Here is a 27,127-nt window from a genome sequence, read left to right as displayed (position 1 = left end):
ACCTACCTTAGAGACCGCATCTCCCTCTATGAACCCACACGTTCTCTTCGCTCGTCGGGGGAGGCCCTTCTCTTGCTCCCACCACCCTCACAGTCGTGGTTGGTGGGGACGAGAGAGAGGGCCTTCTCCGTCGTGGCCCCCCGGCTTTGGAACTCGCTCCTTAGAGAGATCAGGCAGGCCCCTACCCTCCTCTCCTTCCGGAAGAGCTTAAAAACCTGGCTCTTCTAAAAGGCCTTCGATGTTTAGTTGTTGCTGGATTGATCTATCTGTCCATTCCATAATAGTCCCATTGTTGTTGTCTTGCCATTTTATACCGCACTTTATTGCCCATTCAACTGTGAAATTTCCTTTTCCCATTTCGTAACACTCTGCATTTCGCCTGGGATCTACGAATTAGTCTCCTGTTTTTAACACTATATCCTGCTTGTTGATTTTAATGATTGTTTTTATTGATGTTGGTGTTTTTTACTGGGATAATTGTTTTATTGCTTTGTTACTGTTATTTGTTTGTTTTATCGGGCCAGGCCCCATGTAAGCCGCCCCGAGTCCCTTCGGGGAGATGGGGCGGGGTATAAAAATAAAGTTATTATTATTATTATTATTATTATTATTATTATTATTATTATTATTATTATTATTATCATTATTATTACCATGACTTTGGATTTCTGGTGTAGTCTTGGGGAGGGAATAGATTTAACAAAGAATCATGAATCCTTTTGTGGTATAAGAATTACAGGCAGTACCTGGGTTCTGAACAAGACAGAGTCTATAGCTTTGTTCTTAAATTGAAATTGTATGTAAGTCGGAACAGGTACATTTTAAAGTGTAACCCAAGCCATTTTTATTAAGTTTGGAGAGCATAGGGAAGGGTTAAGACCCCTGTAATGTTTCTTTTGCTGTCTATGTCCCTGTTCAGAAGATTGTGCCTCACTTTCTGTCCCTGTGATAATTAGATTTTGAATTTTTTGGGTTGTCATGGAAACAAGGATTGGTGATAAAACTTCAGTGGAGACACCTTTCCCCCCATGATAACTCTTACAGGAGTGAATTTCCCTTCTCAGAGGTATATTTCTCTCATTTCCTATTGTCTCATCCTCATTTTGCCAATTTTGTAAGCTGCCCCGAGTCTCCTCGGGTGAGAAGGGCGGGGTATAAATGTTGTAAATAAATAAATAAATAAATAAATAAATTTTTAACTAGAAGTCATAGAATCATAGAATTGGAAGAGACCACATGGTCCATTTAGTCCAACCCACTGCCGTGGAGGAAAAGCACAATCAAAGAACCAAATTCATAGTAAGTAGGATGTTTGCAACTCATGGACGGCTTGTATTAAGTGCAGAGAGATTTGGCCATGGTAAAAATGTATAGTAGGGTAGAGAAATCCTCTTGGTTTTGATCTTGGCTTCTTTGGGAGATAGTCGCTAACATGCAGAACTTGTGTAGTATTGTGGTTTGTGTGTTGGGTTAGGACTCTGGAATACCAGGGTTTGAATCCCTGCTCAGCAAGAAAATCCACCTTGGAGAAGTCACACATTCCCAGGAAGGGAGCAGACTTCAGCACATCAACACCGAGAAATGGTAAATCTGTATGTATCCTGTTTTTTTATAAGGGCTGAATGCATACTCTACATCAATATTTTTATAGTCAGTGTTTTCAATACATTGCGATATTTTGGTGCTAAATTCGTAAATATAGTAATTACTATAGAACGTTACCATATATTGAACTGTTTTCTCTGTCGATTTGTTGTAAAACATGATGTTTTGGTGTTTAATTTGTAAAATCATAACATAATAATGTTTAATAGGCTTTTCCTTAATACCTCCTTATTATCCAACCTTTTCACTTATACAATGTTCTGCCGGCCTGTTTATGTTGGATAAGTGAGACTCTACTACAGGGGTCTCTATGGCCCGTGGGTCGTATGCGGCCCTCCAAGGTAATTTACCTGGCCCCTGTCCTAAACTTTAGACTTAGGGTTGACTTAGGTCTGAAATGACTTGAAGACACACAACAACAATCCTGATTTTGGACTATTTCATCATAGTCTGGCCCCCCAGCAGTCTGAGGGACCATGAACTGGCCCTCCACTTAAAAAGTGTAAGGACCCTTGCTCTACTGTATTATGAAAGCAGTGAAAAATCTACGAGGGTTGAATGAAAAGTAATGCCTCCACCTTCGTAACTCCTCAACAATGGCAGGTACTGGCTTGTTCGGTAGACTCTCCTCTACAGTTCCATTTGGCAGGAAGCTTTAGCATTGAACGGTTGTGTTGTTAAAGTGCCAAGTATGGAACCCTGCGCAGACGGTCGATCAATGCGACTTAAGCAACATGCAGTCATTGAATTCTTGACAGCAGAAGGTGTCACCCCAAAGGAGATTCATCAGAGAATGCAAGCTGTTTATGGTAATTGTGTTGATGTGAGTACTGTGCGTCATTGGGCAAGTAAGTTTAAAGATGTTGAGGTGGGAACATCTGACTTGCGTGACAAATAGTTGGACATCCTGTGACAGCAACCCCAAGTTGAATAAGCAAAAGGTTGGCAGATTGATTCAGGACGATCATCGTATCACTCAGAGAGAAATTTCAAGCATAATCGGCATTTCACAAGAACGTGTGGGTCATATTATTGCTTTGTTTGGCTATCGGAAGATCTGTGCACGATGGGTATTGTGAGATGCTGGTTGTGGAAATAGAGTGTCGACCTTTTCTGTGACGGCTTCATCATTGACAGAAATGTATCCAATTGTCTGGTGATTATGTGGAAAAGTGAATAGTGGTAGTTAAAAAGCACATTCTAAGGATTATTTCTGTGTTTGATTTATTAAAATATTCCCATCCAAACCCAAGTAACAAAGGTGGAGGCATTACTTTTCATTCAATCCTCATACAATCCAACTACTAGCAGTCTTGAAAAGCATAAGAAAAGACATCTGAACAATACCTTGGCTTTCTAAGTGAAGTATTTGTAAGCCACGATTGCTCATTGTTTCTATGTTATTTCCAATGCCATATGCAAGCATTGCTTTAATTTGATTGTCATTCAGACTGCAATTACCTTTGTCTAATTAGTCTGTCTGCCTTCTAACAATTCAGATTTGGATCACTTAGATTTATTTTGTAGCTGCAACACTGTTTGCATTTCAGGCACATGGTTTGGAAACACACACCAGAGGCTGTCTTCCATGGACCAAATTGTTCTTAGAACCTTTGAGCATCTCTTCCGATTCATTCTCAGTTATATATTAGTAGCTAACAAACAATAAACGAAAGAACCATTGCATATGACAGTGTGAAGGATTTCAACTATTTCACTTCCCATTCTATTCTCTCATTTTATACAACTTCGCCTCCAGCTTGACAAGATTCTAAAGGCTTGATTTGATTTCATCTTGATTCACTTCTCACACCATATAAAATGTGATACACATGAATACAGTCCTAGTTTTCATTTTCTATGTAACCAATGGTACAGCTATAGAGGAGAGAAAGTCAAATGTAAATGTGGTTGTACTTGTAGGTCCTTGTTTTTTTCCTTAATCATATTCAATTGAGTACCTCCTAGCTTACCTTTAGTCATGGCTCTTTCGAATCAATGTTTAACATTAAAATAAAAGCACTTCTAGACATGCATATAACACCCCCTACAACTTAATGATTTGTATGGAATTAAGGTGAAGGATTTAATTCTGAGCCAGATGGCGGGGTTCTACAATGAAATATCTCTCTCTTTTTTTCCTTTTTTCTTTTTTAGGAATTATGCATTACCCACAGATGCTCAATTCCTAAAAGAGTCTGAAAAATTATCTGAAACTTTGAAATATTTTATGGCTCTCACATTCTGTTTTAGAGATGTTCAAAGACACAGCAACAATAGTGTGTTTCACCATATAAAGAAAGGCAGTCAATATCCCTTGATAAAAAATATACGTACTGTACAGTGATACTGTAGATTCTTTTGAGACTAACAGAGAAAAATAAATTTATATCTTAAGTTTTCCTAGACTCCAGCTGAATAAGTGGATTGGCTCCCATATGTGTTCATGCTGGAAAATTTTAATAGACGGTCTCAAAAAGGTTATATATCTTCAGAGAGTAAGATATAGTTACAGGTTGGGTATCTCTTATCTGAAATGCTTGATAGCAGAATTATCTTAGATTTCAGATTTATTTTTATTTTTTGGATTTTGGAATATTTATACATAAAATATTTTGGAAGGTTTTTTCACGTCAGGAATGACTTGAGAAACTGCAAGTCGCTTCTGGTGTGAGAGAATCAGTTGTCCGCAAGGACGTTGCCCAGGGGATGCCCGGATGTTTTACCATCCTGTGGGAGGCTTCTCTCATGTCCCTGCATGGGAAGCTAGAGCTGACAGATAGGAGCTCACCCACTCTCCCCGGATTCAAACCACTGACCTTTCAGTCAGCAGTCCTGCTGGCAGAAGGGTTTAACCCATTGCGCCACCAAGGGATCCATTTTGGAGGTGGGACCCAACTATAAAAATAAAATCAATGTATGTTTCACATAATCTTACATAGCCTGAAGGTAATTTTATACTCAATATTTTAAGATTAATTGTGTGCATTACTTTTCTTTTTATTAATGAGATAAATGGCAGTCATTTTGTGGCACATTTATTATTAAAGCTACACAACAATCGTATACTAAAAGGGCTACATATATTTTAGACAGCTTCCAGTTGTCATTTATGACAAGGGTCTCTTTTTCCGGAGACTTATCTTGCTGTGATCCAGTCGGTCATGGCAAAGAGATGACTTGCTTGATTAGACCATTGCCAAATGAGGCTCTTGAAAGATTGTCCCGCATAATAAATGATGATTTGGAAGTGTTTAACAACATATGGTCTCTTTTGCTTGACATATATGATTAAGAATATATATATTTTCCATCAAAATATAAAATACCATCTGTCATAAGTAACAACTTGGATATGCAATTAATTCACTGTACTTCCTAATGTAAATATTTCTCTTGTTTCCTCTCTTTTCTTGTTCTGAATATGTATTTATTTTATGATATTCCAATATATTCATCATTCATAAGAAGACTATGCTGTCACTTTTAAACTCCTTAAGAGCTGCAGTGAAAGTCTGTTTCTACTTTGTGTCTTAAAAACTAATAACCAGATCTACAAATAGCAAAAATTCTGTGTAGTTCAGCTGGCATCTATGGGAAAACTATCATTTCACTTCAGTAGGTTTTTTACAGCATACACACAAAAAAAGGGAATTACATGTCCGTCCAGATGCTGTTGGTGCCCAAATTCCAATGGCCTAAGCAGCATGGCCATTCATGAATTCTAGGTGTTACAGTTCAACGATATCTACAAAACTGCATGATCTCCAGTGCTACAGTACATCAATACACATTTTCTGAGATGTACACCCCACTGTGAATCCTAAAGGCACCAGATCCTGTCTGATTTTGGGATCTCAGCAGGTGCAGCCCTGGTACGTACTTAGATAGAAGACCATAATGCATGTCAAGTTGCAGTAGTCTATAATTCAAAGGAAGGAGATGGCAAAATCTCCTCTGATATTTTCTTGCCTAAGAAAATCCTATGACATTCATTGGGCCACAATAAGTTGATGGACAATTTGAAGACACATGCATACACACATCCTAATATAATATAATATAATATAATATAATATAATATAATATAATATAATATAATATAATATAATATAATAATATATATTTCTATCCTGCCACCATCTTGTCAGGGTAAAAAATCATCACCCTGATTTATTGATGGGTCTCACCTTCTTCTCATCAGTCAGACCACTTAAGCATCGGCAAAAGTGGCACCAACAAACGACACCCCAGTCATAAATTATCTGCTGATCCCAGTGGTACTAAACATTTATTTACAGACTATATACAATACTAAACACCATCACTATCAGGACTCATGTTTCCTTGGCAAAGCATGATGCGTCCTCTCAGTAAGCCGAGTCTGTTTTCAGTGCTAGCAGGCACATCCCAACATTCCACAGTTCATAGAATCATAGAATCATAGAATAGTAGAGTTGGAAGAGACCTCATGGGCCATCTAGTCCAACCCCCCGCTAAGAAGCAGGAAATCGCATTCAAAGTACCCCCGACAGATGGCCATCCAGCCTCTGCTTAAAAGCTTCCAAAGAAGGAGCCTCCACCACAGTCTGGGGGAGAGAGTTCCACTGCCGAACAGCCCTCACAGTGAGGAAGTTCTTCCTGATGTTCAGGTGGAATCTCCTTTCCTGTAGTTTGAAGCCATTGTTCCGTGTCCTAGTCTGCAGGGCAGCAGAAAATAAGCTTGCTCCCTCCTCCCTATGACTTCCCCTCACATATTTGTACATGGCTATCATGTCTCCTCTCAGCCTTCTCTTCTTCAGGCTAAACATGCCCAGCTCTTTAAGCCTCTCTTCATAGGGCTTGTTCTCCAGACCCTTAATCATTTTAGTCGCCCTCCTCTGGACGCTTTCCAGCTTGTCAACATCTCCCTTCATCTGCGGTGCCCAAAATTGGACACAGTATTCCAGGTGTGGTCTGACCAAGGCAGAATAGAGGGGGAGCATGACTTCCGTCCATGCAGTTGAAAACTGAAGTCTTGACCCATTGGCCCTGCAGGCAATCACTCAGGGCTGGCATGTAATTAACTCCTGTGCTGCTGGAAAGCTTGCCGGAACACATAGACACAATCCAAACAGCAACAATTGATCTAACATTTCACACTAATAACAACAAACACACTGACACATCTCTCATAGGGACTTGGGGCAGCTTACAAATAGCATACAGTGGTGCCACACAACATATAAAGTACAGTATATCAACATTCAAACCAAGAACACATTTAAAACCAGACATATAAAATTAGCAATTTGGTAAGGTAACACCAAGGTGAGGATATATGATTCTAGTTTTAGTCCGACACAGTAGACAAGAAATAGATAACTTTAATGGCTACTGTTCAGCAGAACATTAGGGATGTAAACAAATAAATGTAGGGTCACAGCCTGGATTTGTCACTATGTATGCTCTAATGATGCTGAGTTGGATCTTACAAACCAGGGTTGGATTTGTGAAATAGGCTTTCTTACCTCATCTCTTTTGGATGTAGCCCTTCCACCTTCAAACAGCTGTTTCAGGAGGTTGGTTGGCCATACTGAATAGCCAGTGGCCAGGGTGATTGGAGGATTGTTTGGAAGTGGATGTCCAAACAAGTAACATAGATGGCATTGGTCGCCTTGGTGGATGATTTATGAAGAGAACTAGACAGGGGGAATATGTCCCTGCTAGTTCTCCTGGACCTTTCTGCGGCTTTTGATACCATCGACCAAGGTATCCTTCTGAGTCGTCTCTCTGGGATGGGACTTGGGAGCACTGTTCTACAGTGGCTCTGGTCCTTCCTGGAGGGTCGGACCCAGGAGGTGGAGCTGAGAGACTCCTGTTCGACTCCCTGGCCAGTGGCCTGTGTGGTTCCTCAGGGTTCAATTCTGTCCCCCATGCTGTTCAATATTTACATGAAACCGCTAGGAGAGATCATCCAGAGTTTTGGAGTTCGGTGTCAAATTTATGCAGATGACACCCAACTCTATTACCCCTCTCCACCTAATACCAAGGATGCCGTCCTGCCCCTAAACCAGTGCCTGTCATCAGTGATGGACTGGATGAGGGCTAATAAAACCAGACAACACAGAGGTACTCCTGGTCAGTCGGAAGGCGACTTACAGCCTGTGTTGGATGTGATTGCAGTCTGGGGGTGCTCCTGGACTCATCACTGACCCTGGAACCCCAGGTGTCAGTGGTAGCTAGGAGTGCCTTTGCACAATCAAATCTTGTGCGACAGCTGCGCCTGTACTTTGAGATGACAGATCTGGCCATGGTAGTCCATGCCTTAGTCACATTCCACTTGGACTACTGCAACACTCTCTATGTGGGGCTTTCTTTGAAGATAATTCAGAAGCTTCATCTGGTTCAGAGATTGGCAGCCAGATTGCTAATAGGAGCTCCGTACAGGGAGAGATCTACTCCCATGCTACGGCAGCTCCACTGGCTTGTGATTGTGAAAACAGTTGCTTCCAGGGCTCTGGCAAGTTACATTGCATGCCTGGATGACAGTGCCTGCCTCTAAAAAGCAATTAATTGGCTTAATTCCACCTTCCCAGGAGCTAACGTTTTGGGCAGCAACTCATCTCCCATACCAATAACCACACAGGTTGGGAAAGTTAAGAGATAGTGTAACACCACTAGAAAATACAAGGTTTCAGAAAGTTCCCTTAGGGGACTCTCTTTTAATCTGATTTAGCATATACTAAAATTCCATTATCCTCTTCCTTTAGGCAAACAACTTTGCAGAGTTGAGAGAGCTGACTGTGGTCCTTCAAGTGATCTTTGACCTGAAACTTTCTAACCTGCATGATCAGTGGTGAGGGATTATTGGAACCCCACACCAAAATATCTGGAGGACCACATCTATTCACCTTTATATTGTACCATAGAATTGCCTATTGTGTTGAGTACACTAGCAATAAGCAACCTGTCACTCTCCAGATATCTGGACTACAGTTATCACAGTCCTTGACCATTAAGCTTGGGACTTAAGGAGTCTAAGCCTAAACCTTCTGGGCAGTCCCAGTTTACCAAGCCCTGCATAAATGCCATTCAGCTCGCCTTTCAGAGTCATAGTTAAATATATTTTTGAAATATACTGTATATATGAGACACAATGAAGGCAGTTAATATGTGTTAAAATTGTGCAACAACCTGCAGAGTAAAGACAGTGAATTTTAATGGTTATTTCTGCAGGAGTGATGTATTCACTTGAAACTCAAATGTACTTTGGGCACACACATATCTGCTGTTAGCTCTTTTGTTTGTTGGTGCAAATCATAATATGAAATTATTTTCTTTGAAATGAAAGTTGAAAAAAATGAATGCACACACACACACACACACACACACACATATATATATATATATATATGAACATTGAATATCCTCTGACTTTCTTTTTTCCTTTTTTTTTGTTCATTTTCTGGAACTGGTTTATGTGTATTTTCCTGTTGACAGTTGGCATCATTCTTGCCAAAAATAAAATAAAGGAAATCTGTATTAAGAATTATTGTGGAAATAAGAGAAGAAAACATGATATATAAAAATGTATTGCCTGCATCAGAAGCTATTTAAAAAACTCCAAGGAGATTACTGCACCATAGTGTGTTAAACAATACAGAGAAGGGATTCCACAAAGTACAAAGGCAAGAGGCCACTACAAACAGAAATATAATCCAATAATATAAACTATATGGCAGTTTTTCATATATATGCTATTGTCATATATATGCTATAGTCAAATGATTTAAAATAGACGTCTCTAAACCAAAATCATCCTTGTATAGGAAAGGCAAGAATTCCTAAAGCAGAATCCAAAAGAATATAATCAATGTGTTACAAATACAAATACATGCATTAATTATATTCTTTTGGATTCTGCTTTAGGAATTCTTGCCTTTCCTATATAAGGATGATTTTGGTTTAGAGACGTGTATTTTGAATCATTTAGTATATTTTGAACCTCTACAATCCTTGTCTGCACATTGAATGTTCTATGACTATAGCATATACAGTATATGAAAAACTGTCTTATAGTTTATATTATTGAATTATATTTCTGTTTGTAGTGGCTTCTTGCCCTAATAGTGTGTTAAGCATGGTAAAATTGTTCTTGTAGAAAGCTAGAACATGCTGGCATAGCCCTTCTTCCTATCGCACAGCCCCCCTAATAGTACTCTCTAAATGCAGACTGGGCTATCTGCTTAAAAGACATTTGGTAGACCACTCCTCCCAATTGCAGGACGTGCAGCTTTCTTCTTTTTACTGGAAGAAATGCACAATATTGAGATCTGAGTTGTGATCGTAAGTGTCTGACATTTTGTGTTTCCATTGTGCACCGTTACATTTCCTCACAATATAACTCACAACCTCTGAGGATGCCTGCCATAGATGAGGGCGAAACGTCAGGAGAGAATGCTTTTGGAACATGGCCATACAGCCCAGAAAACACACAACAACCCTGTGATTCCAGCCATGAAAGGCTTCTCCTGAAAGGGTTATCACAGGGAAAAGGTGTCTCCACTGAAGCTTTATCACTAATCCTTATTTCTACAGCAAGCTAAATTTTTCAAATCCAATTATAACAAGGACAGAAAATGAGGTGAAATCTTCTGAACAGGGGCACAGACAGCAAAACAAATACAACAGGGGTGTTAACCTTTCCCTATACTATCTAAGGAGCCTCCAGTGGCTCAGTGTGTTAAAGCGCTGAGCTGCTGAACTTGCGGACCGAAAGGTCCCAGGTTCAAATCCGGCAAGCGGAGTGAGTGTTCGCTGTTAGCTCCAGCTTCTGCCAACCTAGCAGTTCGAAAACATGCAAATGTGAATAAATCAATAGGTACCACTCCAGTGGGAAGGTAATGGCGCTACATGCAGTCATGCCGGCCACATGACCTTGGAGGTGTCTATGGACAACGGCAGCTCTTCGGCTTAGAAATGGAGATGAGCACCAACCCCCAGAGTTGGACACGACTGGACTTAACGTCAGGGGAAACCTTTACCTTTACTACTATGCTATCTAAAGCGTGTATGTGTGTGTGTGTGGAGTTACACTTTAAAATGTACCTGTTCTGACTTACAAACAAATTCAACTTAAGAACAAACCTACAGAACTCATCTTGTTTGTAACTTGGGGACTGCCTGTATATGGACAGCTAGTTTCGATTGTGTATGGCACCAGGCACACGATAATGAACATGTCACAATCAACTTTAGGTACATAATAAAAGTATATCTGAACAAGACTTTGGAGATGGAATAACAAGAAAAATGATGAAAACATGACAATGAGAAAAAAGGGGTGAAATTCACTTTTAAAGCAAAACCATGTAGTAACTCACCAAGAGACTGCAAAACTCAACTTCATAGCATATTCAGTGCTGATTTCCACAGGCACGCAAGGCCTCTTGATTAACCTTGAGAAACCAAAACAAGAAATGCCAAAGGTGATCATGTACACTATGCGACCTCAGGCTGTTGAAAAATGAACTCCATTGAAAGATACAGAAAGGAACTCGATTTCCTCACACAGAACAATTCATCCAACAAAGTCACTATGCACAGATGATTCTCCCCTGCAATTCTCTCCCACCTAAATATCCTAAAGGTACCAGATGCTATCTAATCTTGGAAGTTGCTACTGCTGCTGCTGTTATATTTGGATTCCACTTTTTCTCAGGACGGACACCTAAATAGACTCATAATTAAAAAACAACAGAATTAAAAATATACAGAAGGTAAAGCAGGGTCAGCCCCTGTAGGGACAGTAGAGTCTCGCTTATCCAACATAAACGGGCTGGCAGAATGTTGGATAGGTGAAAATGTTGGATAATGAGGCATTAAGGAAAAGCCTATTAAATGTCAAATTACGTTATGATTTTATAAAATGAGCATCAAAACATCATGTTTAACAACAACAACAACAACAACAATAACAACAACAACAACAACAATGCTTTATTTTTGTATCCCGCCACCATCTCTCCAGAGGGACTTGGGGCAGCTAACACGGGGCCAAGCCCAAAGACAAAACATAGACAAGATTAAAAGCATATATAAACAATCTCAATGACAAATAAAATAAGCAGATTGAAACACAATAAAACAATATAACTCAATCATAATAAAAATAATATGATAAAATGACATATTACAACTCCACCGCTAAAGACAAAGTGCCGTTATGTATAGTTATGGGACCCTTATAAAAAGTGCCTAGACAAAGTGCTAAAGTGTTCTCTGTACAACCAATCAACAGGAAAAGTAGTTCAATACACACTAACATTATGTAGTAATTACTGTATTTATGAATTTAGCACCAAAACATTGCAATGTATTGAAAACATTGACTACAAAAACACTGACTACTAAAAAGCAGACTGTGTTGGATAATACAGAACGTGGATAAGCAAAGAGTGCATAAGCGAGAATCTACTGTATCTGGCTTGGAGACAACAAACAAATACCAGGTACTGTGGGTTTTGCCAGTTCTTTCATGAGAGAGAACTGGCAAAACCACTCTGAATATTCATTGCCTAAAAAATCAATTGAAATAAATTGTGCTGTCATAAGCTGGTAGGAAATTTGAAGGCACATATACACATATAACTAGCATGAGACAAACACACAATCAAGATCCCTATATTGACACATAACCCCCCGCCCCCCACAGATAATCTATGGGCACGTCACACAGCTACAGATTAATACCCTGAGAATGTAAAAGTTGATGTCCTGGGTCAGATCAAAGTTCCTTTTAGTCCAGAACTCTGTATCCAATGGAAACGGGCTGGATGACTCACAAGCAGGGCGCCATAGTCATATAGACATCTGTGATCATCCTGGCCTGTTTGACATGGCTACCGCCAAAGCTTCATTTTGGGAGACTGCCAGGCAGGAATGCTAGTATGTCTTATTTGATATATGTATGGGTTTCCTGTTGCCTAGACAACTAAGCCTATTTCTCTGTCCTTTCCATTCTGCTTAGATAATGACCAACTATTTCCCTTAACCACCAATAAATCTTCTATAGGACTTGTTGGACTAGAATGAGGAGGTGTCAATCACAATTTGGGGAGGATTCTCTCTGTAAATGCAAATCAGTTTGATGAAAGAGTTGTTACTCAGTTCTGGTACATATTGCCACCTACTATTTGTTCAGGTCTTGCTGATTCAGGTGGTATAACTGATATTCAAAAATAGTCCCTTCAAGACCTTACCTTTCGTTCTTCCCACTACCTAATGCTTATAAACCATGGAATTGCTCCAGGTTTGTATGTGGGATAGCATATTCTCCAACATTTTGTTTCACAGGTGAAACTGGAATATGTTTGGCCAAGGAACATCACAATGTGGTCAAGATAGCAAAAAAGTACTTGCGAAAAAGAATACACAAGCTAGCAAGGGCTATAATAGCTTGCTTTTACCTGAATCTACTAGGAAAGGCAAGAGTTTGCCCTCCTTTTCTCCCATCCCACTTAATTAATTGAGCTGCAGTGACACAATGAATTAAACCCTTGTGCCGGCTGGACGGCTGGGCTGTTGACCTGAAGGTTGACGATTTGAATCCACAAGACAGGGTGAGCCTCTGGGATAAAATAATGATGTCAGAAAAAAATGATAACCAAAATACAGTAGAGTCTCACTTATCCAACCTTCGCTTATCCAACATTTTGGATTATTTAACGCAGTTTGCCTTTTAGTAGTCAGTGTTTTTGTAGTCAATGATGTCAATACATTGCGATGTTTTGGTGCTAAATTCGTAAATACAGTAATTACTACATAATGTAGTAATTGAACTGCTTTTTCTGTCGATTTGTTGTACAACATGATATTTTGGTATTTAATTTATAAAATCATAACATAATATGATGTTTAACCCCTCCTTTTTATCCAACATTTTCACTTATCCAACGTTCTGCCAGCCTGTTTATGTTGGATAAGCGAGACTCTACTGTATATAACAACTATTGGAGTGGAGCATTGAGATGGAAGGAACAAAGAAATATTTGAAAAAATGGACATAAAATATAGATAGATCTATTGGAAAGGAAGAATTGGATGAAATTTGGAATAAAAAGTTGAAATATACATATGCAACAGATTTAAAAGAAAATTGGATAAAGATGGCATATAGATAGTACATGACACCACAGAAATTGGGAAAGTTGCCCAGGGGATGTCCGGATGTTTGATGTTTTACCATCTGGTGGGAGGCTTCTCTCATGTCCCCACATAGGGAGCTGGAGATGACAGAGGGAGCTCAACCTGCTCTCCCCAATTTCGAACTGCCAACTTGTCGGTGAACAGTCCTGCCGGCACAAGGATTTAAACCATTGTGCCACCGAGGGCTCCTAAAATTCCAGAAGATAATGGCTTTTAACACAGTTGAAAACAGTTGAAACAGACAAACTGGGAAATGGTCAAAAATTATTTGAAGGAAGATAAACATAAGGTGATTATTTAAAACGCAATAGAAGATAAGAGCTATAAGATGATGAAATACGTATATAAAAACGAAACCATAAACCAGAGACACTAGAAAGAACTGGTTGAAAAACCATAATATAGTTTGAATTTAAAAAATTCACAAGATACTGTGCTAAGATGGAAGTCAATCTTATTTTAAGCTGGGGTGGTGGTTGGGTTTTTCTTTGTATTTGTTTTGTTTTTGTTTTTTATTACTCTGTTACTATTCCAAATCCCTATTCCTTCCCTCACTGTTATGTTATTATGTGCATTCGGGTTTTACTTTATTGTATGTAGAAAACACTAATAAAAATTATTTTTTTAAAAAAAACACAGTTGAAAAAAAGTAAAACAAAATACAACATTGTTATCAGGGCCGAAGAATCTGTGGCCCTTCAGATGTTACTGCAGCCCATTCTCACCATCTAGATTGAACTGGAAATGATGGGACTTGGAATCCAGCAAAATGTAGGCACAGGAGAGTCCTTTTGACATTAAGAAGTAAGGCAAAGTCATTTCTCATTTCAAAACGGCCTCTCCTGGTCCTAAATTAGCTTAGCAGGGGAGGGCAATGTGATTATAATATTCCCTGTGCCTCTAAAGTGCATCTAGGGGTAAAAAAAATTTGGGGGGGGGGGGAATGCAATATTATCCCTAATCTTGCCACGTTATTTTTCTATGTGGTACCAAATTTTCTATTTAAAAGAAATGATACTTTGGAGCACACCTACTTTGTTAGCTAAGGTATGCCTGTCTCACGGTCAATCATTGTTCCATCTATTAACTCCTATAGTCATTTAAATGAACCAGAATAGATGCAGACAGCCATGGTGATACCCACATAGAGGCTTTCCTGGGTCTAATTTCTATTCATTTGTCATGTGGTTCAGCATAGTTATACTGGGAAATGAATCACCTCTCTTCCCATTAAGATGACACATAACCAACATAGTCCTACCAATCGTTACTCAGGAAAAAAAGTTTGGTGATATTGTGTCACTTACTCCCACAGGGATTCTAGCCTGATAGTGGCTTACTTTGAAGACTGACCCAAAACAGTTTGGTGCCTGCAGAAGAGCATCAAATGATCCACATTCTCATCCATTTGGGTCAAGGTGCATAGTATCCAAAGGCAGACAAGTTGTTCTGGTACGTGGGGCATAAAACCCCATAGCCACCTCTCCCACTCCATGGCAGTTAAGAGAGCGAAGGGGGCAGGGAGATAGCTAACAGTGCTTCTTTTTTATGACATACAAAATTTGATGGCCCTTTTAACAGAACATGAAATATCAGAGGTAATTAATTCTATCTGTTTAGCTGGAATCATGCAGGCTCTGTTAACATGACAAGTAAATCCTTCACTTCAGGTAGCTTTCATGACATGATTCAGTGAATTCTAAATTCGGCTCCGCAACACAGCTAAAAGCATAACCTTGTTATTGTTTATATGGATGCTTACAGTATTTATATGGATCCTTACCGTGAAATGAAATGGAGATGAGCTGAGAAGGCCTAATTATCCAAGGGCTTCCCCCTCACTTTTGAGTTCACTTTGGCCTCTGATTAAATCTGTGAACATGAAAACAAATTAGAGATGGAAGCTAGTTAAGGTGTTGATAACTTGGGAAAATGGATCACATAAACAAGTCTTATATTTTGGGCTAGGCACCAAAGCTGTAGGAGGAAAGATGCCTATTGATTACATAAAATGCGCAAGGCAGTACTGTACTGTGAAATAAACATTGTGGAAATAGACGTGGAAGGAACAAGATGCAGATATCTTTATAAGAAAACCATCAAGGAAAAAAAGTACATTTCTAAAGTCACATTTAATTCTGTTTTTCTTCATGATACACCCAAGAGTATTGAAGGAACTAGTGGAAGTTATTTCGGAACCACTGGCAATCATCTTCGAGAGTTCTTGGAGAAAGGGAGAAGTCCCAGCGGATTGGAGGAGGGTGAATGTGGTCCCCATCTTCAAAAAGGGAAAAAAGAAAGACCCAAACAATTACTGTCCGGTCAGCCTCACGTCGATACCAGGCAAGATTCTGGAAAAGATCATTAAAGAAGTGGTCTGCAAACACTTAGAAACAAATGCGGTCATTGCTAATAGTCAACACGGATGTATCAAAAACAAATCATGCCAGACTACTCTGATCTATTGTTCGATAGAGTTATAAATTGGGTAGATGCGGGGAACGCCATGGATGTAGCATATCTGGATTTCAGTAAGGCCTTCAACAAGGTCCCCCATGACCTACTGGCAAACAAGCTAGTCAAATGTGGGCTAGGCAATACTAAGGTTAAGTGGATTTGTAATTGGTTAAGTGAACGAACCAAAGGGTGCTCACCAATTCATCCTGGAAAGAAGTCACAAGTGGAGTGCCATAAGCAGGGATCTGTCCTGGGCCCGGTTCTGTTCAATATCTTTATTAATGACTTAGACGAAGGGTTAGAAGGCACGATCATCAAGTTTGCAGATGACACCAAATTGGGAGGGATAGCCAACACTCCAGAAGACAGGTGCAGAATTCAAAACGATCTTAACAGATTAGAGAGATTGACCGAAACTGATAAAATGAAGTTCAACACGGACAAATGCAAGATACTCCACTTAGGCAGAAAAAATGAAATGCAAAGATACAGAATGAGGGATGTGTGAAAGAGATCTTGGAGTCCTTATGGACAACAAGTTAAACATGAGCCTACAATGTGATGCGGCGGCAAAAAAAGCCAATGGGATTTTGGCCTACATAAATAGGAGTATAGTGTCTAGATACAAGGAAGTCATGCTACCCCTCTATTTGCCTTGGTCTGACCACACCTGGAACACTGTGTCCAATTCTGGGCACCGCAATTGAAGGGAGATGTTGACAACCTGGAATGTGTCCAGGGGAGGGTGACTAAAATGATCAAGGGTCTGGAGAACAAGCCCTACGAGGAGCGGCTTAAAGAGCTGGGCATGTTCAGCCTGCAGAAGAGAAGGCTGAGAGAAGACATGATAGCCATGTATAAATATGTGAGAGGAAGTCATAGGGAGGAGGGAGCAAGCTTATTTTCTGCTGCCCTGCAGACTAGGACACGGAACAATGGCTTCAAACTACAGGAAAGGAAATTCCACCTGAACATCAGGAAGAACTTCCTCACTGTGAGGGCTGTTCGGCAGTGGAACTCTCTGCCCCGGAGTGTGGTGGAGGCTCCTTCTTTGGAGGCTTTTAAGCAGAGGCTGTCAGGGGTGCTTTGAATGTCATCTTCCTGCTTCTTGGCAGGGGGTTGGACTGGATGGCCTGTGAGGTCTCTTCCAACTCTATGAGGAAAAGGTACTTGCTAGTGACCCAAAGCGCATTTGATTGTAATACACCTTGATTTAAAAAATCGCTGTATTTGCACACTAAGTTAATCCAAAATTATAGCTCACAAAATGCCATCTTAAAATGTGCAGCTTTGATTTAGAAACTCTTATTTGTGAATTGGTGTGTATGTGGGTGTGAGGGGAGTTTGTCCACATCACAAAAGGCCCAAGTGGCCTCCATGGCTCAAAATACTAGGTACAGTTTGACTGATGGACTAGCCGTGGCCTTTCCTGAACAGATAACGTAGCCACAGTAGTCCATGCACTGGTAACATCTCAACCAGACTAGTATAATATCTCTACATGGGGCTGCATTTGAAGAAGTCTCGGAAGCTGCAGCTAATTCAAAATGTAGTCTTGACTGTTGCAGAATATCCGCACACACACAGAACTACACACATGGCCTTTATTGGCATACAAAAGTAAAATCACAGCACAGACATATACAACAAGAGGAAGTCACAGATAAAAAGTATATCATATAGACAGCATGTAATGCCAATCTTAAAAGAACTGTGCTGACTGCCAGAAGGTTTGTAGCCTGAAGTCAAGATGCTTATGATGACATGTAAAGATCTAGAGATATCAATACCTGAGGGAGTGTTATCGAGTAATTTAGGGCAGTTTGCAGATAGTGAGATCCAAAACGCGAAAACTGAGTCCGCGCCTGGCAAACCTTAAAGCTAAAACCCAAAGTTCCCAATCAAAGAAGTCTCACCAGTTGAAGCAGATGCCATCAAGGTAATTTATTCGATCCAGCCAGAAAGGATGACAGCCAGCGGTAAGCCGCTCAAAGAAGCTGTCATACTTGTACAAATAAAACATGCATTTTTATACAGTAATTTATTTATTTATTTATTTGCCTACCTTATTTCTACCCCGTCTTTCTCTACCACAAGGTAGGCTTACAAATGGCCACCATTAAATTCCTTAAAATACACATGAGGGTTGAATGAAAAGTAATGCCTCCACCTTCATAACGCCTCAATAGATGGCAGTCCTGGTATGCGGCAGGTACTGACTTGTTCAGTAGACTCTCCTCTACAGTTCCATTTGGTGGGAAGCCTTAGCATTGAATGGTTGTGTTGTTAAAGTATGGAACCCTGCGCAGACGGTCAGTCATTGCGACTTAAGCAACATGCAGTCATTGAATTCTTGACAGCAGAAAGTGTCACCCCAAAAGAGAAAAGCGTCACCTTCATTCTCGTAATGAGAGATGAGTTTCTGGCAAATTTCAAGTCTGTGCGCTTTCATTTCTGGTGTCAGCATCCTGGATACCCATCGTACACAGATCTTCTGATAGCCAAGCAAAGCAATAATGTGACCCACACGTTCTTGTGAAATGCTGATTATGCTTGAAATTTCTCTCTGAGTGATACAACGATCGTCCTGAATCAATCTGTCAACCTTTTGCTTGTGAAACTCAGTGGTTGCTGTCACAGGACGTCCAACTCTTTCTTTGTCATGCAAGTCAGATATTCCCACCTCAACATCTTTAAACTTACTCACTCAACAACGCACAGTACTCACATCAACACAATCACCATAAACAGCTTGCATTCTCAGATGAATCTCCGCGGTGACTCCATGGCTCCAAAAGTATATAATCAAAAAAACATAAAACCGTCACACACACACACACACACACACAAAGGCCCAGGTATCATTTGGCCTGTGCATACAGGGGCCATCAGCAGATATCGGGGCCTTCAGGGATGCTGGGTATGGGAAAAGAGGAGTGGGAAGGATTTCATTTGGGGCAAGGGTGGCTGCACAGTAGCCTAGACTGACAGTTTGAGACAAAAAGAGACAGGAAACAGAGATAAAGAAAGCTACATTGACACAAGCATGGGAGCAAAAGGGTACCAGAATGTAAATTTATTAAAGGGGTTATTTTGTATTTCATAAAGGAGGTCTGGAGACAAAGAATCCTCTGGTGCTGATAGCTGCTATAGATCTCTCCAATGAATAAGCGAAATTCTACTGTATTCCAAAATCCAACCCCCCACGCCACCCCCCCAAAACAACAACAACAACAACAACAACAACAACAAACACAGCAAAACCTAAAAAATCTAAACCACTGGCCTCAAGCAATTCATATAAAGATACATTATTTTAGTGAAATTTTTTTTCCACTTGATAATAAAAGTGATGAACCAAGAAAATCGTGGCCATAAAAACACCAAAATGTTCACCAGCTTCACCAAATGTGTGGTTCCTCATTCAACTCAATGGAAACAGCAGCTTGGTACACAAATCTATTTGCATTCTTGGAACTGCTCCATTAATTGAAATGAAATCCCAACTTGGGAAGGTAAGCTTTGTGTGTAGCCTCCTGCAAAGTACTGCTGTATCAAGATCATTATCTTGAATCTAACTGGAATCTTCGGTACAAAGAAATATTGGCTCAGTTCCCAGTCAATCCAATCCATACAGAGCGGACACCAAACACAGCATTTTGTTCTAGACCACTTTGCCACGAGTGGCATAATATTTCAAGGTCATTTTATTCTGATTAGTTACTCCCTTTGTGCAGTTAAATAAATTTAAAAATAGAAGTCGGCTCTCAGGGAAAGAGAAATCTCTCAAAAAATGAGAGAAGGCAGATGTAGGAACTTCATCTGTTCCTACAAGGATATTTATTCCTTCATTTAAAGTAAGAAAGCCACAAAATTGAAACACGGGTTGGTTCTATATTGTAGAATTAATGCCATAGCTCAATGGGACGGGATCCTGGGAGTTGGAGTTTGGGGAAGCATCAGCACTCTGCAGAAAAGACAAAAGATCTTGTAAAGATACAATTTCCACGATTTCCTAGCATTAAGCCATGATCGTGGTGTCAAACTGCATTTCTACAATGGAGATGCTTCCCAGGAAGCAATCACTATTTCCTAAGGCACAGATTTACTACACACAAAGTGGAATGTAAGTCACAAAACCAAAAACTATACCAGTGCTTGGAAAACAATATTTTAAAACCTAGGACTGATTTTATTTTAGAATTTGCAGAGGCTATCTGGCCTCTGGTCATATCAGTTGGGAGATTTTGCCAGTTGTCATCCTCAAATACTGTGTTACTCAATTCTAATGCTCACCTTTTTTTAGTAAATTAGATTTGCATAATATGGTAAATACTTTTTTGGGTTTCAGGGTTTTTAAAATTGAGGTGCACATTAGAGTTGATGGCACATTTGCCTTGAGTAAATATGAGTCAGTCGGGCCAAGACTTGACAACTACAGTTTACTGCTGTGTCCATATAACCCATTAATAACAAAAATATGCCATAATAAGGAATTAATAATACATTATATGTAAGGAAAAGGTAAAGGTTTTCCCCTGACATTAAGTCCAGTTGTGTCCGACTCTGGGGGTTGGTGCTGATCTCCATTTCTAAACTGAAGAGCCAGTGTTGTCCGTAGACGCCTCCAAGGTCATGTGGCCGGCATGACTGTATGGAGCACTGTTACCTTCCCGCTGAAGCGGTACCTATTGATCTACTCACATTTGCATGCTTTTGAACTATTAGGTTGACAGAAGCTGGGGTTAACAATGGGAGCTCACCTCACTCTCCGGATTCAAACCACCTTTTGGTCTGCAAGTTCAGCAGCTCAGCGGTTTAACCCGTTGCATCACCAGGAGCTCCCTAGGGTGTGCATACCACACATGGTTCTCAAATTTCAGTCACATCTTGCAGCACAGTGTACATCTACAGTGTAGATTTAATGCAATTCGATACCACTTTTGACTGCCATGGCTCAATGCTATGGGATCTGGGAAGGAGCCAGCAACTTTTGCCAGAAAAGGCTAAAGACTTTACAAAACTCCAATTTCCATGATTGCATAATAGCATTTAGCCATGGCAGTCAAAGTGGCGTCAAACTGCATTAATTCTCCAGTGTTGTAGATACACCCTCTGTTGAAAGTCCCTGCAAGAGCCAGAAGAACACTAAATAATCAGGACAGTAAAAAAAGAACAACACTCAGAAAGCAGGGGGAATTCCAGGCATGAAACAATCTAACACTTCCTAACAAAGAATTCCCCCAGGCAGGAAGCAGCCAGGCTTTGACGTTGAAAGACCATTCAATGCTAATCAAAGTGGCCAGTTGCAACATTCACACTTGCCTCAAGCAGACAAGAGTTCATTCTCTCATCCTGGACATTCCACAGATGTATAAACCCCACTGGCCTAGTTTCCAACAGACCTCATAACCCCTGGGGATGCCTGCCACAGATGTGGGCAAAACGTCAGGAGAGAATGCTTCTGGAACATGGCAACAGCCCGGAAAACTCACAGCAACCCAGGCAGAAGAACGCTCGAAACTTTGGAAAGTGAGACCTGTCAGGGGACAAACGCCCCTCCCCTTTGGAACGAATCACATCGGAGAGATGTAGTGGGCGTGGCTACGGAGCTTGGCGTTCGCCGCTCAGAGTGGGAAACAGAGTGGGCGGGAAGTTTCGTCGCTATGGCTGCGAGCTCGGGCCGCTATTGGCTGCTCCTGCGAGAGCGGAAGTCGGGCGGGAGAGGACGTCGCGCCTTGACCCCGGAAGTGTATGTGAGAGGCCTGGGATCCTGCCCTAGGTTTGAATAACACGAGCTGATTCACTGCGGCCCGGCGGAGCGGAAGGCGGCATTGAAGGACTGAGAAAAGGAGTTGAGGCGAGATTCCGGGTTCCGAGGAAGGGTAGGCCCCGGCTCCTGGGGAGTGAGGGAAGGAGGGAGAAGCGGGGACAGAGACACAGAAGCCAGCGGGTGCTGGGCTTTGGTCCGCCAGGTGTTTTGTACTTTAGCTCCCAGAATTCCTGACAGTGAGGGCTTCTGGGAGTGGACGTCCCGAAACCTGGAGGGCCAAGTGAGTTATGGGACTTGTTAACTCAAGGCAATAATTCCCCAAACTAGTCCCCCGGGTTTTTGGAGTTCGGTCCCTTTTTGCTTTTTTTGGGTACTACTCCCAGAGCCTCCCCTCCCCTTGGGCTAGCCCAGGCATAGGCAAACCTCGGCCCTCCAGGCGTTTTGGACTTTAACTCCCAGAATTCCTAACAGCTAAGCATGCCCAGTCCTTTAAGCTGCACCTCATAGGGCTTGTTCTCCAGACCCCTGATGACCCTACACTGGACCCCTTCCAGCTTGTCAACATCTCCCTTAAATTGCGGTTCCCAGAATTGGACACAGTATTCGAGGTTGAGGTTTAACCAAAGCAGAATAGAGAGGCACCATGACTTCCCTCGATCTAGACAAGTGATTCCCAACCTTTCATTTTGACCGGGGATCACTATGACCGGGGACCACTCTCCAACATTAGTACCAAAAGGGTTACGAATCAGTTTTTGGTCAACTTTAGATTCGGTTTGGTTGTTTAGGGTGCTGATTCAGAAAATTGCATTGGATAGACCACATCAGCTCTAGTTTTTGACTCAGAACATTTATTTATTTCTTGTGTCAGAAGCTAACCAAGGGTACAAGTTGTAGTGGCTAGACCACATCAGCTCTAGATGATTAAATATGTTTTTCTGTGGGCGAGCAGATGGCAACTATTGGATGGCATATGTTCTGAGTCAAAAACTAGAGCTGATGTGGATATTAGAAACAAAGCCGAAGTACTTTGGCCACATAATGTGAAGACAAGAAAGCTTGGAAAAGATCACGATGCTGGGGGAAATGGAAGGAAAAAGGAAGAGAGGCTGACCAAGGGTGAGATGGATGGACGGTATCCTTGAAGTGACTGGCTTGACCTTGAAGGAACTGGGAGCGTTGATGGCCAACGGAGCTCTGGCGTGGACTGGTCCATGAGGTCACGAAGAGTCGGAAACGACTATGCGATTGAGCAGCAGTCACCACCTTCTCACCCACATTTAATAATCCAGAGCTGATGTGGTCCATCCAGTGCAATTGTCTGAATCGGCACCCCAAATAACCCCAGAACAGGCCTAAAACAAAGACACCAAGAAAAAAATTCAGCTCTGCAGAAAGGAGCGGAAATAAAATTTTAAAAAATAAAGAGGAAGGAGGTTTGCGGACTGGATTTTCATTCTCATGGCCCACCGATGGGCCGCAGACCACAGGTTGCAAGCCACTGATCTAGGCACTATACTGTTTGATGCAGCCCAAAATCCCATTGGCTTTTTAGCTGCTGCATCACACAGTTTCCTCATGTTCAACTTGTCCACAAAGACTCCAAGGTCTTTCTCACATTTATTTATTTATATATGGTATTTATATTTATTTGCCTTATTTATATCCCGCCTTTCTCTATCCCAAGAAGGACTCACTTCGGCTTACAAATGGCACTTGTACAGTGCCTTGGGCATAACAAGCATAAGCTTGAAATAAAATTAAATTAAAATTTATGCATACATAAAAGAATAGTTAAAATACATTCCAGTGTTAAGACGCGTCATCCGAAAACAAGGTCTAAAGCCAATCAATAATCAATTGCACCATTTCCAATTAAAAATTATTGCACTGCGCTATTTTTCAAAGGCCTGCTCCCAAAGCCAGGCATTTATTCTCCTTCTAAAGGTTGGTCTAATATCGCTAGGGACAAACAATTGTACATAGCTAGAGGCATATGTAGGCTTTTCCCATCTTCGGCGTCTCATAGGCTTGTGCTTGGTTCTGGCCACTTTTTTTTGGGGGGGGGGGTTGTGCCATCTCCCTGCTGATGAGCTTTGTTCATAAACTTTCTCCTTGGTTGAATTGCTGTCATTTTTCTGGCATTTCCTTATGGGTGCCTTAAAATACTTACCCGCTTTTAAGCGATACCTATATATCTATTCACATTTTGCTTTTGAACTGCTAGGTTGCCGGAAGCTGGGCTAAAGGCCAGGAGCTTACCCTGACCCAGGCTTCGAACTGTCAACCTTTGGACTGACAAGATTTACTGCAGCTGGTGGTTTAACCTGCTGTGCTAAAAGCCTGGACTATTGTTGAGCCAGGCATCACCCATTTTGTATCTTTGCATTTCAATTTTTCTGATTCAAAAGATAGAGTAGGCATGGGCAGATTTCCAGGTGTTTTGGATTATTAGGAATTTTGGGAGTTGAAGTCCAAAATGCCTGGAGGGCCGAAGTTTGCTCATTCCTGGACTAGCCAGTGATCCCACCCATGATAGAGTTTCCATCTGTTGGAAGAGGCTGGAATGAAGCAGCAGCAGCAACAAAGTCCATTGGACACTGGGTTAGGGAGTTGAGGGGAGGTACTTCCATTCCTTGCTAATGCCAGAGGGTCCCAGATTAGAGCCCCATCTACATGGATCATTTAATGTAGTTTCAAATTGGTGTTGTAGAAAATGGTTCCCTATGTGCAGATGATTCCATAGGAAATCCTGGAAACAATTTGCGGCTCAGTTGGTGATGACACAACCCACAGAGCAGTGATGTGCTTTCTTTTGCACATTGTTGCGGGAATTTGTTGTCTGACCACAAATTCAGTGTCGATTGGGCCTCTTCCACACAGCTGAATACATTCCCAGAATATTTGCTTTGAACTTTGACAGTGTAGACTCAGGTAATCCAGTTCAAAGCAGATATTGTGTGTTATTCGCCTTGATATTCTGGGTTATATGGCTCTGTGGAAGAGCCCTGAGTTATTACTCTGTTTGAAATAAATATGCTTTTTCTTTGCTTTGAAACCGTTTTTGATGTTTTGAGGCTATTCTAATGGTGCTATGAATGCGGATTTCATACTTCTTGCCAGTGGGTTGGACTGGATGGCCCACAAGGTCTCTATAATTCTATAATCTAGCATAGAGTGATTTTCACAAATTAGCCTTTCTGAAGTTTGCTACCATTTTCTAGCTGCCAGGTTTGTTGCCATAAGTTTTGTTTTTTGGGTTTTTTTTAAAAGGTTTACGCATTACTTGGTTAACCAATTAAAATTAATGGGTAAACCAGTTTTTAAAAAAATCTAAAACATTTTGGGAGGTTGAACCCTTAACACCCCCCCCCCCTTTATTTGTTACTCATATTTATATCCTGTCTTTACTTCATTGGCGTCAAGGGAAAATGCCACCATCCCATTTTATCTTCCAAATAATCCTGTAAGATAGGTGAGACCATGAAGGAGAGTGGTCCAGGGTCACCCAGTTTCTTGGCTCAGTAGGAAGTAAATCTGGTCTCCCAAGTCCCAGTACACCACTTTAATCACTGCTCCATACTAGTTCTATAAGTTTACCTCATAGTATACTGCATTTTTACTAGTTATTTTTCTAGAGTGATTCTTGTAACAAGCCATGTAAGAAATGTGTTGATTTGCATGAAGTGCCTTGCACAGGGTTCTTCAACATTATGGCTTCATTTTAGATCTCTTAGATCTGTGGTTCTCAACCTGTGGGTCCCCATGTTTTGGCCTTCAGCTCCCAGAAATCCTAACAGCTGGTAAACTTGCAGGGATTTATGGGAGTTATAGGACAAAACACTTGGGGACCCACAAGTTGAGAACCACTGGCCTAGCCCACATTTGACTAGTTTGCTTACACGAAGGTCATGGAAGATTTTGTCAAAGCCTTACTGAAATCAAGATATGCTACATCCACAACATTCCCTGCATCTGGCATTACTATGTTTGAGTCCCAGACAGCAGTCCTTAAGTCAAGAGTTATGAAAGTGCAGTGGGCCACCTGAGCATTATCTCATAATCTTTACCTCCATTGGCCTAAAACTGTCAGTCATTGTGCTTGTTTCATCCATTAAATCAGTGCTACTCAATTTGCTTGTCCGTGAGCAACTGGCTGCCAATTGGTGAAGAGCTGCCATGAAAGAAACATTGTAGTCGGTGGGCTTCAATATGATACCTGCCTTGCTGGGCCTCTCCATGAGATAGCCTAAAGAGTACTTCAGCAGATAAAGTGTACCTACTCTTCTGTATTTTGTTCCATAAAATAAACTGTTGCTATTTTGCCTAAGATTTAGTTCATGTTAGTTTGTGCCTTTAAAATAAAAAACAAACAAATAAAAAGGCTGTTCATTGTTTTTAAATTGGCAGAGTTCAAGTAGTTCAAATTGTGAAAAAATACGTCATGAGCTTTTAAAACACATTTAATTTCTATGTAATATTTTTCCATTTTAGATGAATTCTCATAGGTGTGTATATATGGATGCATATGTCTTTCTTGCCCATTCTATTGTTGCTGCTGCTGTTGTCTTAATCACCAGATACACAATTTAGTGTCTTCCAGAGTTTTTGAACTACAGTTCAGATCAGCCCCAGCCACTGTGGTTACTAGTCAAGATGGGAGTTGTAATAAAAATATTTGAATGTCAGCAAGTATCAATCTTTGCTTTAAAACTGCTTATTTTCCCATTGGTTATTATAATTATTAATGTGCCTTGTCTTTGTTTGCTTATGGACTAATCTTCTCCAAAGTTTAGGGCAAGAGAAAAGGCACACATTCCCCACTCCCAAATGCATAATAAAAACATTCCAAAAGGACTAATTTGTATTTGCAGACTAATTACAATATCTTTTTGCATAGCTTTTAGTCAAATAAATAACAGACATGCTAAAATGGTTAAGAGAGAGAATAGGAAATGGGAACATTTGAAACATAAAAGGTGTGTACAAAGTTAAAAAAATAGCTTGTGGTAGGTATTTGTACTGTGTGTTTTAAGTATTCCTTAACATAATTTTTCTGTAATGGCTCCATGTTTATTAGAAACTAATTCTCTCATATGATCT

At 40.7% G+C, this 27,127-nt stretch overlaps 1 protein-coding gene across 1 annotated transcript in view; it reads left to right on the top strand.

The window, feature by feature from the left end:
* The first annotated feature begins 21,977 nt into the window (after positions 1–21,977).
* psmd14 (proteasome 26S subunit, non-ATPase 14) overlaps positions 21,978–27,127 on the top strand; it is a 61,975-nt gene continuing 56,825 nt past the window's right edge. The window contains exon 1 of the mRNA XM_062965247.1: positions 21,978–22,136. The gene's annotated coding sequence lies outside the window, so the exon portion shown is untranslated. The remainder of the gene's footprint in view (positions 22,137–27,127) is intronic.

This window comes from Anolis carolinensis, chromosome 1 (genome assembly GCF_035594765.1).
Source record: "Anolis carolinensis isolate JA03-04 chromosome 1, rAnoCar3.1.pri, whole genome shotgun sequence".
Classification (NCBI taxonomy): domain Eukaryota; kingdom Metazoa; phylum Chordata; class Lepidosauria; order Squamata; family Dactyloidae; genus Anolis; species Anolis carolinensis.
Note: the sequence above shows the minus strand (reverse complement) of the source record. Positions and strands in the feature narration are given on the sequence as shown.